Consider the following 17,043-nt stretch of genomic DNA (forward strand, 5'->3'; position numbering starts at 1 on the left):
AAGTTGTTTGATTTTCCCGTCAACAATTTCTATGGGTTCCTCTACGAAATTAAGCTTATCGTTTAATTGGACACCCTCTAGTGGTAACACCGATGTCTCATCCGACAGACACCTTTTCAAATTCGATACGTGAAACACGTTGTGAACTGCACTTAATTCATCGGGTAGTTCTAATCGGTAAGCTATGGGACCGATTTTTGCAGTAATATCGAATGGTCCAATATATCTCGGGGCTAACTTCCCCGCCTTGCCAAATCTAACCACACCCTTCCACGGTGATACTTTCAAGTACACCTTATCACCTTTCTCAAATGATAACGGTTTTCTACGGGTATCGGCATAACTCTTCTGCCGATCCCGCGCGGCCTTCAGATTGTTCCTAATTTCAAGGATTTTGCTGGTCGTTTCCTGGACCAGGTCTGATCTAATAACCTGTGTGTCACCCACTTCAGTCCAGCAGAGTGGTGATCGGCACTTCCGCCCATACAATGCTTCGTAAGGTGCTGCCTTTATGCTGCTATGGTAACTGTTATTATAGGAAAATTCAACGAGTGGGAGATGTTGATCCCAATTTCCCTTAAAATCCAGTACGCACGCACGAAGCAAATCCTCCAGGGTTTGAATGGTCCTCTCAGACTGACCGTCGGTCTGAGGGTGGTAAGCTGTGCTTAGATCAATACGCGTTCCCAGCGCTTCTTGTACAGCTTGCCAAAGATTGGAGGTGAAATGGCTATCTCGATCGGAGATGATTGAGATGGGTATCCCATGACGAGACACAATTTCATTTATATAAATCTGCGCAAGTCTCTCAGTGTTATAATTATTTCTAATCGGAATAAAATGTGCCAATTTGGTTAATCGATCCACGATTACCCAAATTGTATCATGTCCTCGGGACGTCTTGGGGAGATGTGTCACAAAATCCATCGTGATCTGCTCCCACTTCCATTCAGGAATTTCCGGTTGTTGTAACATTCCCGAGGGCTTCTGGTGCTCCGCCTTAACCCTCGCACAAGTCGTACACTTACCGACGCACGTGGCTATATCCATTTTCATACCCGGCCACCAGTAGTATTCCTTCACATCCTTGTATATCTTATCCGATCCTGGATGTATGGAATATTTCGATCTATGCGCTTCGTCCATGATTAATTCACGAAGGTCATGGAGGGTCGGGACCCAAACCCAGTTTTTGAAATAGAGAATTTCGTCCTCGCGCTGTTCGAAATTCTTCTCATTGCCGTAAAGTCCCTCTTTTTCCATTTGTTCCTCTTTCAACGCCTCACGTTGAGCGACTCGAATCAGATCCGAAAGGTTCGACTGGACTATCATCCCCAGCGCTCGCACACGCAATGGCTTAACTCGATCCTTCCTACTCAAGGCATCGGCTACGACGTTAGCCTTGCCGGGGTGATAACGGATGTCACAATCATAGTCGCTTAACAACTCGACCCATCTTCGTTGTCTCATATTCAGTTCTTTCTGATCGAATATGTGTTGCAAACTTTTATGGTCGGTGAAGATGGTGCACTTTGTACCGTAGAGATAATGTCTCCAGATTTTAAGTGCGAAGATAACTGCTCCCAGTTCTAAGTCATGAGTAGTGTAGTTTTTCTCGTGTACTTTTAACTGTCGAGAAGCATAGGCTATAACCTTATTATTTTGCATCAACACGCATCCTAACCCTCTACGGGATGCGTCACAATACACGACAAAACCATCGTCTCCGTCGGGGAGACTTAAGATTGGCGCTTGGCACAATCTTTGTTTTAGCGTTTGAAACGCCGTTTCCTGTTCTTCTCCCCATTCATACTTGCGATCCTTTTGAGTCAGGAGGGTTAAAGGTTGGGCGATGCTGGAAAAGTTCTCTATAAATCGACGATAATATCCAGCTAAGCCTAAGAATTGGCGGATTTCCTTTGAAGATTTAGGCGCTTGCCAATTCTTAATTGCTTAAACCTTACTCGGATCAACGTGTATTCCTTGATGGTTTATAACGTGACCGAGGAATTGCACCTCTTGTAACCAGAAGTTACACTTGGAGAATTTTGCATACAACTTCTCCTGATTTAGAAGCTCTAAGATTAATCTTAAGTGTTGCTCGTGCTCTTCTTTACTCTTCGAGTAGATCAAAATATCGTCAATGAACACGATGACGAATTTGTCGAGGTAGGGTTTACAGATTCGATTCATGAGATCCATGAACACTGCTGGCGCATTTGTTAGCCCAAAAGGCATAACTAAAAAATCGTAATGGCCGTAGCGAGTCCGGAATGTGGTTTTTGGGATATCCTCCTCTTGAATTCTAACCTGATGGTATCCCGATCTAAGATCAATTTTTGAGAAGTAGCTCGCACCTTGTAGTTGGTCGAACAGGTCATCAATTCGGGGAAGAGGGTACCTATTTTTTATTGTTAACTTGTTCAATTCCCTGTAATCGATGCACATTCTAAGGCTCCCGTCCTTCTTTTTCACGAATAGTACAGGTGCACCCCACGGGGAATAACTGGGACGTATAAATCCTTTATCCAACAATTCTTGCAACTGGTTGGATAATTCTTGCATCTCGGATGGTGCAAGTCGGTAGGGCGCCTTAGCAACAGGGCCAGCTTGAGGTAATAAATCGATTCTGAATTCGACCTGGCGGGTTGGCGATAATCCAGGAAGTTCTTCTAGGAAAACTTGTGGAAATTCGCGTACCACTGGAATATCATCCACCCGTTTCTCCTCAGAATCAGTGGCCGTCAAGCTTGCTAGATACGCCACGCATCCCTGGCGTATATATTTTAACACTTTGAGGTGGGATATAAATGGTATCATGGTGCCTGACTTTTCTCCTTGCACTAATACCTCTTCGTCATTCGACACCCGGATCTTGACGATTTTCTTTTCACAGTTTATTTCTACTTTGTTACGTGCTAACCAATCCATTCCCACTATCACGTCAAAACTACCCAATTCTACCGGTAACAAGTCAATCGGAAGGGATTGATCGTTCAGAATAAAAGGGCAATTCCGAACTATTCGATTAACTATCATGGTTTTACCGTTAGCGACTTCTACGGTATAAGGTTCTATGGTTTCACCAATTGGAAGGTTTGCTATCGATAGGAACTTAACGGAGACAAAACTTCTATCGGCGCCCGTATCAAATAATACAGAAGCGTAATGATCAGAGACGAGGAAGGTACCTGTCACTACGCTGGGGTCTTGGCGTGCCTCGCTCGCCCCCATCACGAATGCTCGGCCTCTTGCCGGGTTGGACGATGATGCCTGACCCGCGGTTTGCCGCCCATTTCCTCCCTGGTTCAGTTTCGGACAGTTTCTCTTGAAGTGATCTGTGCTGCCGCATTCAAAGCAAGCACGGCTGGTGGTCATCACTTGATTTCCTTGTGGGTTTTGTTGTCGGGCTGGTTGGGTCCTAACTGGTTGCGCATGGATAGGTTGAGGTTGTCGGTTTAGATTGTTCAGGTCTGTCCTACATCTCGGTGCGTAGTGCCCTTCCCTGCCACACCGATGGCACACTACCCCCCTGCACTCGCCACCATGCTGGTTACCGCATTTCCCACACCTAGGAAACGTCCTTGTCTGCGGTCCCTGCCTTCCGCCTGGACTAGTCATGGCGTAGTTCTGGGCAGCGGGCCTAGCACGTTTACCTTGCTGCTTCTCCTGGATCCTATGGTCATACGTACCCCGTTTTCCCCCAGCAGACTCTCCTGCCACCTTCAGTGACCCACTCCTCACGAAATCGTAGGTGACGATACCAACTTGCGTCACCACACCCTCATACGTCTGGTGTTCCCCAGAATTGACTATACTCCTTACAACTGGAGTTAGCCCCCAAATATAACGCTCAACCCTCTTCGACTCTGGGGTGACCAACCATGGTACCAATCGCGACAACTCATTAAACCGGTTTGTATAACCCAAGTGGTCTGCTCCCTGCATCTCCAGGTTCCACAATTCGTTTTCTAATTTCTGCAATTCATTTTTCGGGCAGAAATGTCCCAGTACAAGAGCCTTGAGCTCTGTCCAGGTCATGCGGTTTGTCGCCGCCTGACCGCGAGTCTGCACTATCGTGTTCCACCATGTCAAGGCATGGTCCGTGAATGTGCAGGTAGCATACTTAACAACACAATCCTCGGGGCAGTTGCTGATATTCACAACGGATTCTATTTTCTCGATCCACTTAACCAACCCATTTGGTCCTTCAGACCCGCTAAACTCTAGGGGTTTGCACAACATAAAGTCTTTGATCGAACATCCCCTGGATGCAGGAATCGGTTCAGTACGGTTCGTTTCTACAGTAGGTATAGGGCCATTACTGTCTGTAACGACCACCCTAGGCGGTGCGTCATTTCCCGGAATCGGGTTATCATTCTGTGGAGGATTAGCATTTTGTTTCCCGTCATTATTGGTGGTCGTTTGATTGCTCGGAGGGGTTGGATTGGTCGAATTGTTAATACTGGCGGCGATGCGCGATACTATATCCGGTATCGCCGCCTCTAACTGTTGAGCAATCAAACGGCTCACATCTACTTCCGACAATTGAGCTGATCGTTTTGGTGCCATTCTACACAACATCAAGAAAATACATATAATTAATACAAGTTCCAATCATAACACACAACCCACATTCCATTCATTAATAAACATCAGTACATATTACATCAACGTCAGTTCACATACTTTCCTGTAATCATTACATAGGTTAAGTTTTAATACATAGGGCCTATGTCGGCATCATCTCGACATAACCCGCAATGGGTCAGTGCTTGAATGATACCCAAAAGTATCTATAATGATATACCCCAAAAGAGACCCCCTAAGGGCCAGTGGTTGTATTATAACTACCCAAGATTCACTCTATGTTAGCATCACCACTAACTGCTTACACAGAGTATCAAAAAGCGGTCCATGACTTCTACCATCCTAACATCACTAAACACGGTGGTATACCCACCACACCATCACTGCCACCAACACCACCATCACTGCCAACACACCCCGGACCCGCGCCTCTAACCGATCAATCATCAATTGGGAGTATGAGCACTCCCTCCTTAGCTGCGCAATCGCATACTGGTGGTCCAGTATGCAGTCCCCCAGATACATCCGCCTCTGCACTCCCACTGTCAAGGCGGCGGAGTGCTCATTCACCTGCTCGGTGAGCACTCGAAGCCATGCCGCCGCGTCCCTTTCCTACCTAGGAAGACCCCACACAAGTGGAGTCCCAGGCTCGGGCTGGGAGCGGGAGGACTCGCCCCGACGGGTAGCAGGTCTGGGTGGGGGAGAGGTAGGTGGGACATGCGGGACACTGATCCGCGCCGTGAGGCGGGGTCTGAATCCAGGAGGGATAGGGGTGGCCTGTGGTGCAGGTGGGGTGGGGGATCTGACAATCCTGACTGGGGAGGACTGGCTAGAGCTCCTACGACTAGCCTCGCTAGGCTCAGAGCTGGATGATATGCGTAGACTCCCAGAGTTCCCGGAGCTGACTTCCTCCGGGTCCTCCTCCACCGATAAACTATGAGTTCTCGACATTCTTACCTGCACACAAGTTAATCAAACATATAGTTCTTTCCATAGTGTAAACCATAATCAAATTAATATACACTTACTTATACAACTTTACCACATAACAATATTATCATATATTTACACATATGTTGCCAATTTTACCTATTAAAGTCCCCCGTGACTTCCCCTGAATTCCCTCGTGCAGACAAGTCTGTTATTATGTTCCGGACCATAATAACTCACTTGTCCATCCAAGTTCATCCAGATCTCGTCACTATAAATTATTAGTTGATATTCAGATCCTATAATACTTGAGCTACTGGTTATATTTTAGGTATCTTTTTAAAGACATCCTAATTCTTTATAACCAATGGCTCTGATACCAAGTTCTGTAACACCCCGTAACCGTAGCGGAAACGTAAACGTGATGCAACAGACGCATCTGATATCAACAGCATTGCTTATAAAGAAAACACCACTACATTAATTTACATCTCAATACATTGTTCCGAGTTTCGTTATCATCTAGGCGTTAACACATAAGTTTTACCGATAGTACATTAGCATATTTAATACAAAATAAAGATCCTTAAGCTTCCACAAAATAAGCACACATCATCAAGCACGTATCACTCATTCAAATTTGGGTGTACCTAGAAAGCATGTAAAGAAAACGGGTCAACTACGAGTAGTTGGTGAGTTTCACTAATTTAAGTAAACGATGACAAATCATTATAATAATCATATAATAGCAATGTAATTATGCTAAGTCCACAAGTGAAACCTCTGTTAACCCAGAGACACATCCAATAACCTCTGGGGACACTGTTAACCCAGAAACACATTTAATACCCTCTGGGGACACTGTTAACCCAGAAACCCATTTAATAACCTCTGGGGACACTGTTAACCCAGAACACTGTTTCGGGCCTTACACTGTTAGCAACTCAGACAATTACCATCTTAATACATTACCGTACGATTCCCGTACAATAAACATTATATAAATACAATCATTTCCATGCGATCAGCATGTACTTAAACATTTTGATAGAAACATGCTTTCCGCCCCGGGAAAATATTTAAAACAGTTCAGTAAAAAGGGGCTCGTGAAACTCACCTTCTTGTGAGTCAGTATGTAGTACAGTGAACAGCTATGAGCCTGAATCTGTAATATGATACATAAGTCGTTACTATACAATTTCCATAAATTAAATCCGTGTCAACCGGTACATCTGGGGACACTGTTAACCCAGTACTGTACTCGATCCGGGGACAATGTTAACCCAGGGACATTTCTCAGGACTCAGATTGTGATATCTCTTAGAGTTTATCCGTCAAAATTTATTATTATTATGTTTTCCCCGTTTTGCGTGCCTAGCACGGTTATCCGTTTTTATGTTTCAAAAATGAGTTTGATCACACACGACCCGAAAATAGTGTTTGACTGATATTTTAGTTAAAACCGTGAATTTAGAGCTCGGTTTAGACGCCCCGTTTGGCCGCGGGACCGTTTCCGTCTTTAGGGTGCCGGAAACTGTTATTTCGGATAAAAATACCCAAATCATCCGAATTATTTTCGGATGATTTATTTTTACTTGATTAACTTAGTTTCATGAAAATGGTTCATTTTTAAGGTTTTTATATACCAGTCAGCTCGCTTAGGCGAACTTTGCCGGTTTACGCGTTTTAAGCTTTAAAAGTTTGTTTTTATGTTCTTTTTAGCACAAATAATTATCCGTTTAGTCTCGGATCTTGAAATTTTGCACAAATCACTTTTTGACAGTAAGGAATTTTATAAAAATATTTCCAGAATTAATTTTTATATTTAACATTTATTTATCTATTTTTAAACGTCATTTAAACACCAAATATATCGAAAATACCAAACGACCTTAGAAAAATCCCAAATTTTTCTGGGATGACCCCTATCATCCACATAGTTTCCTGTAATTTTTCCAGAACCAAAATCTCATTTTTCATGCCATTTTCACCAAAACCGAGCTAGAAAACCCTAGAACTCGTTTTACCGAAAAGCCTACTTAGACTTCTCCAACGGATCTGAAATTTTGTGTGTGACTTTTATATGTTATAAAAAGCTTATCTGGAATTGTCCATAATTTTTCATGATGTTTAACTATTTTTCATCATTTTTAGCCAAAACCGAGCATTAAATTCACCAAATATTCATCCTTTATCCAAAAATTACCAAATTTTCACAGATCTCTTATTTTCATGTGTAGATCATCTCTGTGAAATTTCATGACCCAACTCTAAGTTTATCACAATCTGTCCAAATCATAAAAATCATATGAAAAACCGAACTACCTTGTGTTTCTAGCTTTAGATCGCAAAGATTTGCTTTCTAGCCTTTGCTAGCAACAAGATACAACACCTACAAGCACAATAACACCACACCAAGCAAGTTACACCCACAATCAAGCCATTTCTTTCATGGTTTCGGTTAAGACATCAAAACCAAGATTTTAACCGTAAAAATTCGTTTTTGACTTTTTTAACTCTTTTCTTGGACCAAGATCCCTTGTATAACTTGTATACATCACTTGATCATGCAGGAATCGGTTTCATCTCTGGTTTTCACCCATTTCTTACTTGAAACCTCATTTTCTCAAGATTATGGAATTAAAAACCAAGATTCAACCCTTATATCATGTTTTTACCTTGTGACTTCGGGTTAAAGATCAAGGATTTAGGATGAATGTATGAAGGGTTGAGAGAATTGTGGAGTTGGGATGTTAGAAAAAGAAAAATGAATGGGATGAGGATGTTACCTCATCCGATCGGAAGCATAAAGGGTGTGGGGTGGGGCCCACACCTTCAATCTTGGCCACACATTCGGATTGTGTAATCCGGATAACGTTGTGGATAATCTGGTTCAGCTCGTTTTTCGGTTAAACGTTTAATTCGGCTTAAAACGAGGCTAAAAAGGTCGTATTTCGGCTTAAAAATGAAATTTATATAAAACCGATTTAAAAACTTTAAAAACTTAAACCATGACATTTATTGACTTAAAACATCATATTATTAATAACTGCACATCTTTTTCGGCTTGATTGATCATCTCTTGCTTGGTTTGGTATTAAAGGTTTCGTTTAACGTACCGACGTACCATTAAATCGAAATTCTTTTTCCGTGCTATAATTCACTTATCCCGAAGCTTTAATGTTTCGTAAACATTACTAAACATCATATATTTCGTCTATAACGTAATCCCCGATTCGTTCGGGTTTCAATAACCGTTCATCGGTTAATCGTAATTCCAATACGATTAGCCGTATGATCGAGTATAATTCGTACTGTGAATCATTCATACTCGTATAAATTCATTATAATTCATATATTCCATATTAAATAACACATAAATAGTATATACCGGCTAGGGTATACCTGAATTTGCCGGAATCGTTACACTAATGCAAGAGGATTATAAGTAATAAAACATAAAACACAGCCATCACACACAATCTAATTTATGGTTTAGTTAAACTTTACATCAATAATTTAAGTCTTGAACATTAACAATCCATTATACAAGTCTAAACTACTCAACAATCATCTATCCTAGGTAGAACAAGCAAGTTTAGCTACTCATAGATTTTGGACAGCCATGCATACTTAAGAAAAGCATCACAAACATCAACTTAAACATGATCAAATTCATTCAAGATTCAAACACAAGTTAAACTATCAATTACTTGCAAAACAATCCAAAGCAAAAGACTAATTCAACAAAGTTAGGGTTCTTGAACAATAAACAAAATTTAAGGATAATTACTTAGGGTTTATGGCTGAGATTTATGATGTATAAGATGCCTAGCTGCTGTACCAAGATGCCCCTTGATGTTCCTCTTCCTCTCCAGCCGCCACAACCTCCACAGCGGCCGCCTTTTCTTCTTTTTCTTTCTTCTTTGGCTGCTGCAGTTCCGATCCGAACTAGGGGGTGGGGTTAGGGTTTTTTATTTTCGGGTTTGTTGGCTGGAGTATGGCTGATTTCTCCATTAATTATCTTCATATAATATTATATAAGGCTTCTAACTTGTGGGCTTGGGTTGGGCCTTGAGTTGTAGCTTCAAAACTTAACCAACAAGTCCTCTAGAATCTTCCAAATTCACTCTTTTTTCACCATCTTTCATAAACCTACAATTAACATTTAAACTTTGTAAATTATTGCACTTAGCCCCCAATACTTTCATAAAATAAACAAATAAGCATAAAAACCATGATAAATTCATAAGAAAAGTAAATGTGTTTCACTACACATCAGCTTGTGATATCAAATAAAAGAAAGAATAGGTGATGTGATCATTGCAACTGGAATAAGATAAGTTCAAGGTTTTCCAAATTGAATTATTATTTATTTTTGCAATTGGAATTTGATAACTTTAATGTTTTCCAAATTGAATTATTATTTCTTGGTTTTTGATTTGCAAGACTATGATTGAGATTGAGGAGAAGTCGTTGATTGGTTTTGCCATGGTTGGGTATGTTATAATTGGATTGAAGCTCTCGGGAGTTTCAATGAGCCTTTCGGAAAACTGATGCAAGAGATGTTGTAACTAGGTGGATTGGTTGAAATCTTAGCTTGTTCCTAGGGAACTGGAGGCTTGGAGAACTTCCGTTGTTCTTAGAACTAGAGCATTGGTAAATTTCTATTATTGAAGATTACTGAAGTTACTGGTTGATTGGGTTGATTATTTGCTTGGATGGCGTGCTGGAGTTTATCGTAAGGTCTTTTGTGGGAGACTATTGAGTTCGAAGTCCTTGGTATTGGGCTTTTGGTTAGAAGTTCTTGGTTCCTAAAAAAACCAAGTGTAAAACTACAAGTAAACCAAGAGATAAAACAAGAAGAATTAAGAAAGTAAAAGCAAGGATGATGATACAAGTGCAAGGAGACTAAATATTGGTGCTAATATTATCTTCTATGCATATTATTATCTTCTCATTCCTTCATTAAAGTGAGCCCCTACACCTTGTTCTTTCATTTCTTTGATATTTGTATAAGTCTTGAAAATTTGTATAAAGACACACCCAAGAATGGTAAAACAACCCATTAACAAGCCCATTCGCCCAAGCTTTATAATTAGTTGATAAACCATGGTTCAATTTATTAAAAAAACCTTACTCCATAACCTCTTCCATGCTTTAGAAGTTCAGAAATTTCAATCCTAAATCGAAATCAGTCTTTAAATCAAGTGATCTTCCTCCGGTTTAACTTTTCAAGATCACGACTTTTGTTTTGACTAGATTTCTAGGCTTCTCTATTTGTAATACAGGTAAGTTGTAAAAAGAGAAAACGTTTAAATGAGTCATATGACAAACAAAAGCCCTCAATCAATTTTAATGATTGATGGGATTTTGCCAGTCATATACTAACCGACCCGTATAGGCTTCACTTTAAGTATATTTAATGTTTTAATCATTTTCTCAACGTTCTGGTCGGAAATAGCTTTCGGTTCAGAAGAGTTTTATCTTTGTTTTTGTGTTTACATCTAATGGAACAGAATTAGAACTTAGATTCGTCATTCGGATTCGGACCCGCATAAGCTCGCTTAAATCTTGTTTATTTCATAACTTAAGTTCTGTAATTCCGTTTGCTGTAACTTCAGTTAGGTTATTCTCGGTTTTGACTTTAGTTTATTATATGAAATTTATTGGTCTTTTTGCGTCGGACCAATCATCACGTTATTTTTCTTGCGCTTGTTCTTATTAACTTATTCTCTCTCCTAATTAATATAGTGAGTAATCACTCCCTGTTTTCTATTTTAAACCTTTTGGGGGACTTTAGATTGTATTTTTGTATGTCATATTATATTAATTGAAAATATTGAATATTGTGTGGTCAATTAGTTAAATGCTTAATTGCTATTTGTTTAGTAGTTAATCTTATCGCATCAGAGATGTTTATCAAAATCACATTAAAGTATAATCATAGGCCATCTTAGTAGCCATATCCAGTGTTCGAGACGCATGGTCAAACGACACCACTTATTTGTCTATATTTAGTTGTTGATACTCATGATATTGATTTTTTGTTTTCTTATATTATATTATATTATTATTGAACCGGTGATTACTTGTTCAACTTTATGTAGATAAACCTATTCTATTTTTACTCGTATTGAAGGATACTAAATGAAGTGAAGTGAAGCATGATGCATTTAGTTAGACTTTAGGGTATTCAATAAAAGGTTGAATTATTGGATATTTTGTTTGTTTATTTCAGATTATTGTGTTTGTTGAGACAATGTGTACTTGGTTTAGTTAATTAAATAATTTTGATATTGTAATAAATATTGTATGATAGATTGTAAGGCCTTTTTGGTGACAGTCTTTCGTATTTGTTTTGTGTGTTTAGTTTGTAGTTCGTTTGTATTAGTTATGTTTGTTAAACACCTTCTTATGTATATTTGGGCCTTAGGCCTATGTAATTAGAGCCCATTGGGTCGATTATTAATGAATAGTGTGCATGAGATCACATACACTATATATAATGTGTGTGTCTCATACACAAACAACCTTTTGCAAATACATTATCTCACACCTACTTGTAAGGCCCCAGGTGTTGGATTTACTCATAAACACAGTTATAAATATCAGAGTTAGTTAAAACTTTTCACGGAATATATAAACATCAAACATTCATTATAAAATATTAAAACCATAACTTTTAACTTTCAAATTATCTTAACATAAAACATCATAACTTTTCTTCACTAGATGCTAGTCAGCTCAGTCCATGCCATGTGTCCCCCTCAATCCAGCTCCTTCATTATATTTGCCTGCGTGCATACTAAAAGTCAGCTACACTGAGTGAGTTCTAGTTAATCAAGCAACATACATTACCTTCACATACATACTTATACATATCTGAAGACACATATTAATTTCTTAACTTACTTATACTTCATTCATACATACATACACGTACATTCATACTTTATACTTTCATACTTTCATTCTTTCATACTTTCATACTTTTATACATTCATACTTTTCATACTTTCATATTTAATATTACTTTACATACATACTTATACGTTTTAAAGAGCATTACGCCCTACTTCCTCGAGTATTATTAGGGCCCAGTTCCCTCTTGCCTCTGATATTATTTGGGTCAGGTTCCCTCTTGCCTCGAATATTATTAACGTCCAGTTCCCTCTTGCCTCGAATATTATTAGGGTCCGGTTCCCTCTTGCATCGAATATTATTAGGGTACGGTTCCCTCTTTCCTCGAATATTATTAGGGTCCGGTTCCCTTTTCTACCATACAACCATACCTTACCTTTTTTTATCTTTATAATTATTACTTTCATGCATACTTTCAATCTTTGCATTAGCATACTTACATCATTATTACTTCATATACCATACTAACACATATCATACACTTACCACTTAAGGTAAGTGCATTAACTAATCACATTGAGTTTGCACACAGCCCCGAAAACATAACAAGAAATGGGGCTAGAAATTCGCCTGAATGCGGTTACATTCAGAGTTAATGGTAATCTCTTTCTTTAGTTGTCCACGGCTAACTGTATATTAATTGCAAGTATCAATTAACTAATTCTATCCTTTTCATACTTTTAGATTTCATTAGAAATTTAAGTCTGAACTAATCTAATCAAATTCTCACTTTTCTAATCGAATGGATTTTCTATTCGAATGACAGCTTCTATTCGAATGGACTTTCTATTCGAATGGCAGATTCTATTTGAATGAACTATCTATTCAAATGGCAGATTCTATTCGAGTGGACTTTCTATTCGAATGGTAGATTCTAGTCGAATGGCAAATTCTAATCGAATGACCATTCGATTCAATTACTTTTCTATCCGATTCGAACACTTTTCTATTTGAATACTTTTATACTCGATAACTTTTCTACTCGGTTACTTTCTAACATCTCCTTTATACTCGCTTTTGCCCGTTTACACGATAGAACGGGTTATGAGCCATAAAGAGTTCTTTTTCGTCCTTTAACTTGGCCCAAACATCATCCGTATTAACCGTTTCATTCCAACATCTCGATTACGTTCAAGTTTATATTTTCCTTATATAATATGGCCGAGTTTACTATCCTACCAAGTTTCATGCAAAACCGACTTCGTTTACCAGTCCTCTTCACGAACCGAACACTACTCGTCTTACCTGAAACGAGCCAACTAACCCGTTTACAATCAAGTTCTTTACTTTATCAAAAATCATGACCCGATCTATCATACTATCAAGTTTCATGCAAATCCGTGCACGAAAAGTAAACTTTCCTAACAAAAACGTACATTTGAGTTTTATGTCTGAAATCACTAGAGAAGACCAAAACCATATCAAACGAACTCCGATTTGAGTGATACAAGAGGCCACGTGACCGGGTTGCCTAGGTCTACCAGCTTCGCCCACTTCTACCATCGGAATCTACCACTACATTCGCCGGATAACTGAAACAGTTGCCGGAAAACTTCATTTTTAGCTGTTACGGGTTTGCTGATAAAAACCAGACTTCCCGACCATCGATCGAAGATTTGATCAGTGGAAAACTTCATTTATATGCCATGAACACTCAGTTAAAATTTGAGACCGATCCGACGGTTAGATCTCAGGGAATCTTTGTGTCTTTGTGGGTGGTTTTCTAAAAAACGGGAATTGGAGAAGTGTGTGTTTTTTATGGTGTAGGCTATGGTGTAGAGATGGATGAAAATGGAAAGGATTAGGGGGTTGATGTGTTCTATAATATACATATTATTAAATAAATATTTCCCACACTTTTAAATACTTTGAGTTTGGTTTTTATCGAATATTACTCAAGTGGCTCTTATTTATATTTTTTAGGTTAAAAGAGATATATATGTTTTGAAAGTAAAGTATTCCAAAGAATTGGTCCGAAAAAGCAAAAAAGTGAGAAAAGTTATGTATTGTAAATGCCAAAGAAACATTCTCAAAAATAGAAAAAGAGGCCAAATTGCACATACTAGATGGGACTGAGAGTTTACGTGTAACCAAGGGGATGGTGACTCTGAGGATACACTATTGGGGCTCAAGGTTTTTAATCAATACATATTTTTTTAGGAATACATAGGACAAAGTCCAATAATATTTAGGGCATGCTCGTACGACTTCACTTGACCTATCATTCATAATTCCATCTAAGTATATTTTCTTCTTACCATTAAGGGGTTCATATCTTACGGTGATAGGTTGAACTAGTGGGCTTCAACCCGATTTTTAATTGTCTTTATTATGCTAGAGATGGGGTAGGTGGATCTTAACTCTAAAGGTGTGAGACACATATGTTTTCGATATCACTTAACTTATATGCTTAATGTGCGTGGGGGCTTGATAAGATGGTGGCTGTATTTAAGTGGACAACAATATCGGCAATCGCAGTATTTACGTTTTTCTTAGCGTTATTTTAATCTATATGTTTTTAAGATCACTTTTCCGATTACGATTCCATTGTAAAATATATTTTCGAGGTCGAAAAAGGTTTAAGTGTGGTGATTTTTGATGTGGTCTAAAATATAATTATTATTATTATATGAATATTTCCTACACTTTTAAATACTTTGAGTTAGGTTTTTATTGAATATTACTCAAGTGGCTTCTTTTTATATATTTAAGGTTAAAAGAGATAATGAGCTTAAATTGAGAACTTTTGTTACATTTGTGACTTGCGAGTTAATAACGTATTATGATTCTACTTTTATCATTAGTATGACATACATTAGTACTAGTTAAATTAACATAAATAATAACAATCATATTATTCGTGAAATACTTTTTATGATGTTAAACGTTGTATGATATTGACGAGAATTGATTACAATGGTACAAGCCCACAAAGGAGACTTGACGAGAATTGATTAGAATGGAACATAAGGTAGCTGTCAAGAGTTGGTATTTAATAAAGGAAGTCGGTTGTTTGTTTTTTTGGAAAAAAAGGAGGCTTACGGCAATTAGAGGGGGACAGAACCCTACGGACGAAATCAGAGAGCAGCCAAGAAGGCAACGCAAGGAAGGAAAAAAGATGAGCAAGGACGCGTTGGTTTGAGCAGAGAGTATTTGGTATGGTTGTTGGCTAAACCCTTACACTACCTAGGCTTTATGATGAACTTTTGTTGACATTGGATTTTGGTTTGGACTTTGCTTTTGTTATGGTTTATGATTAAGTTAGAGATTTATTGTTATTCATTCGATGTATATGTGTGCTTAGGATTGTTTGATGAATTTTATTGTTTCACAGTTTCCATGGTGATTGTCTGTCATATGCAAGGATTATGTTAGGTCATCTACTGTGTGTTTTTGACTAGTTTACGGTTGATTTGCAATAATACCATAGGAACAATATTAATAAATCAAGTAGACCTAAGTGTGCTGCTAATCGAAATAGTTGTAAGGTGATAGATTATGTGATAGGTCTTGGTTGATGAATTGCTAGATTTAGTTCTTTGTAAGGAGTCCGACTAGGTTTGGTTTATTTTCCTTGTCTATCTGGTCGAGTGAATTCTTTGAATTACCTTTGATTTCCGCGCTGTAAGGTAGGATTTCTTATAGAGGTACTTGTAATAAAATAAATTAGCGACCGTAAGGGAGTCTAATTAAAACCGGTAATTTTAATAGCTTATTAGGATTCCATAGGTGTCTTCTTGAGAAGGGTCAAGGGTCCTGTTCGGTTTCCCCATTAAGTGAATAGTTTAATATCTCGGTTCCGTAACTTAGTATTTTCCAACCATTTGATAATTGATGCATTAGGGATTCTAGCCTAGTTGGTTGTTCGCCGTCATCTTATTTAAGTCCAGGTTTAAGTCGTTTTAAGTTTTATTAATTAGTTTTAATATTAATTTAATCTTAGTATTTTAGTAAAATCCCCCTTTTTAAGAATAAATAAATAGTTGTGTATGTATTTGAGTCTAATTTAACTAGTTTACGTAATTAAAAGAGTCTCGTGGGTTCGATATCCGGACTTACTTAGTTGTACTAGAGTCGACCGGTTCACTTGCCGGTTAGTAGTTTTAGTTAAGTTAAGAGTCCAAAATTATTACTTAGTGTCTAGATTAGCTTATTTTTAGGTATTAAATATTAGACTACTTTTAGCATATCATGTTTTTGGCGCCGTTGCCGAGGACTCTTGGCGATTGCGTTATTAGCTTTAATTAGACTTACTTGCAACATACGTGCTATTTTTTTGTTTTTGTTATTGAGTCATTGGTGTCTAAGTAGTCTTTATTTTATTTTTTATTTTTTTTTTCGAGTCTATTTTGAGTCGTATAAGTTAGATTATTATAGTTTAGTTAAATTGCTTTAAATTAGTTTAGTGTTTCATTAATATTTTTTGTTACTACTATTTGGTGCTCGTGATCATTTTCTGTTTAAGTTTATCTTTGTAGCGATGTTCATGGATTGTTACTATGGAACCAGAGTTGAAGCAAATCCTCATAAAGATCAAAGAGGTTTAACTATATGGGAGTCAGAAATACAGGAAATTATGGACCACCTAGATAAAAACAG

This window comes from Bidens hawaiensis, unplaced genomic scaffold, assembly GCF_021521415.1.
Source record: "Bidens hawaiensis isolate Kalapana, Puna unplaced genomic scaffold, B.hawaiensis_p1.1 tig00009014_1, whole genome shotgun sequence".
NCBI classification, from domain to species: Eukaryota; Viridiplantae; Streptophyta; class Magnoliopsida; order Asterales; family Asteraceae; genus Bidens; species Bidens hawaiensis.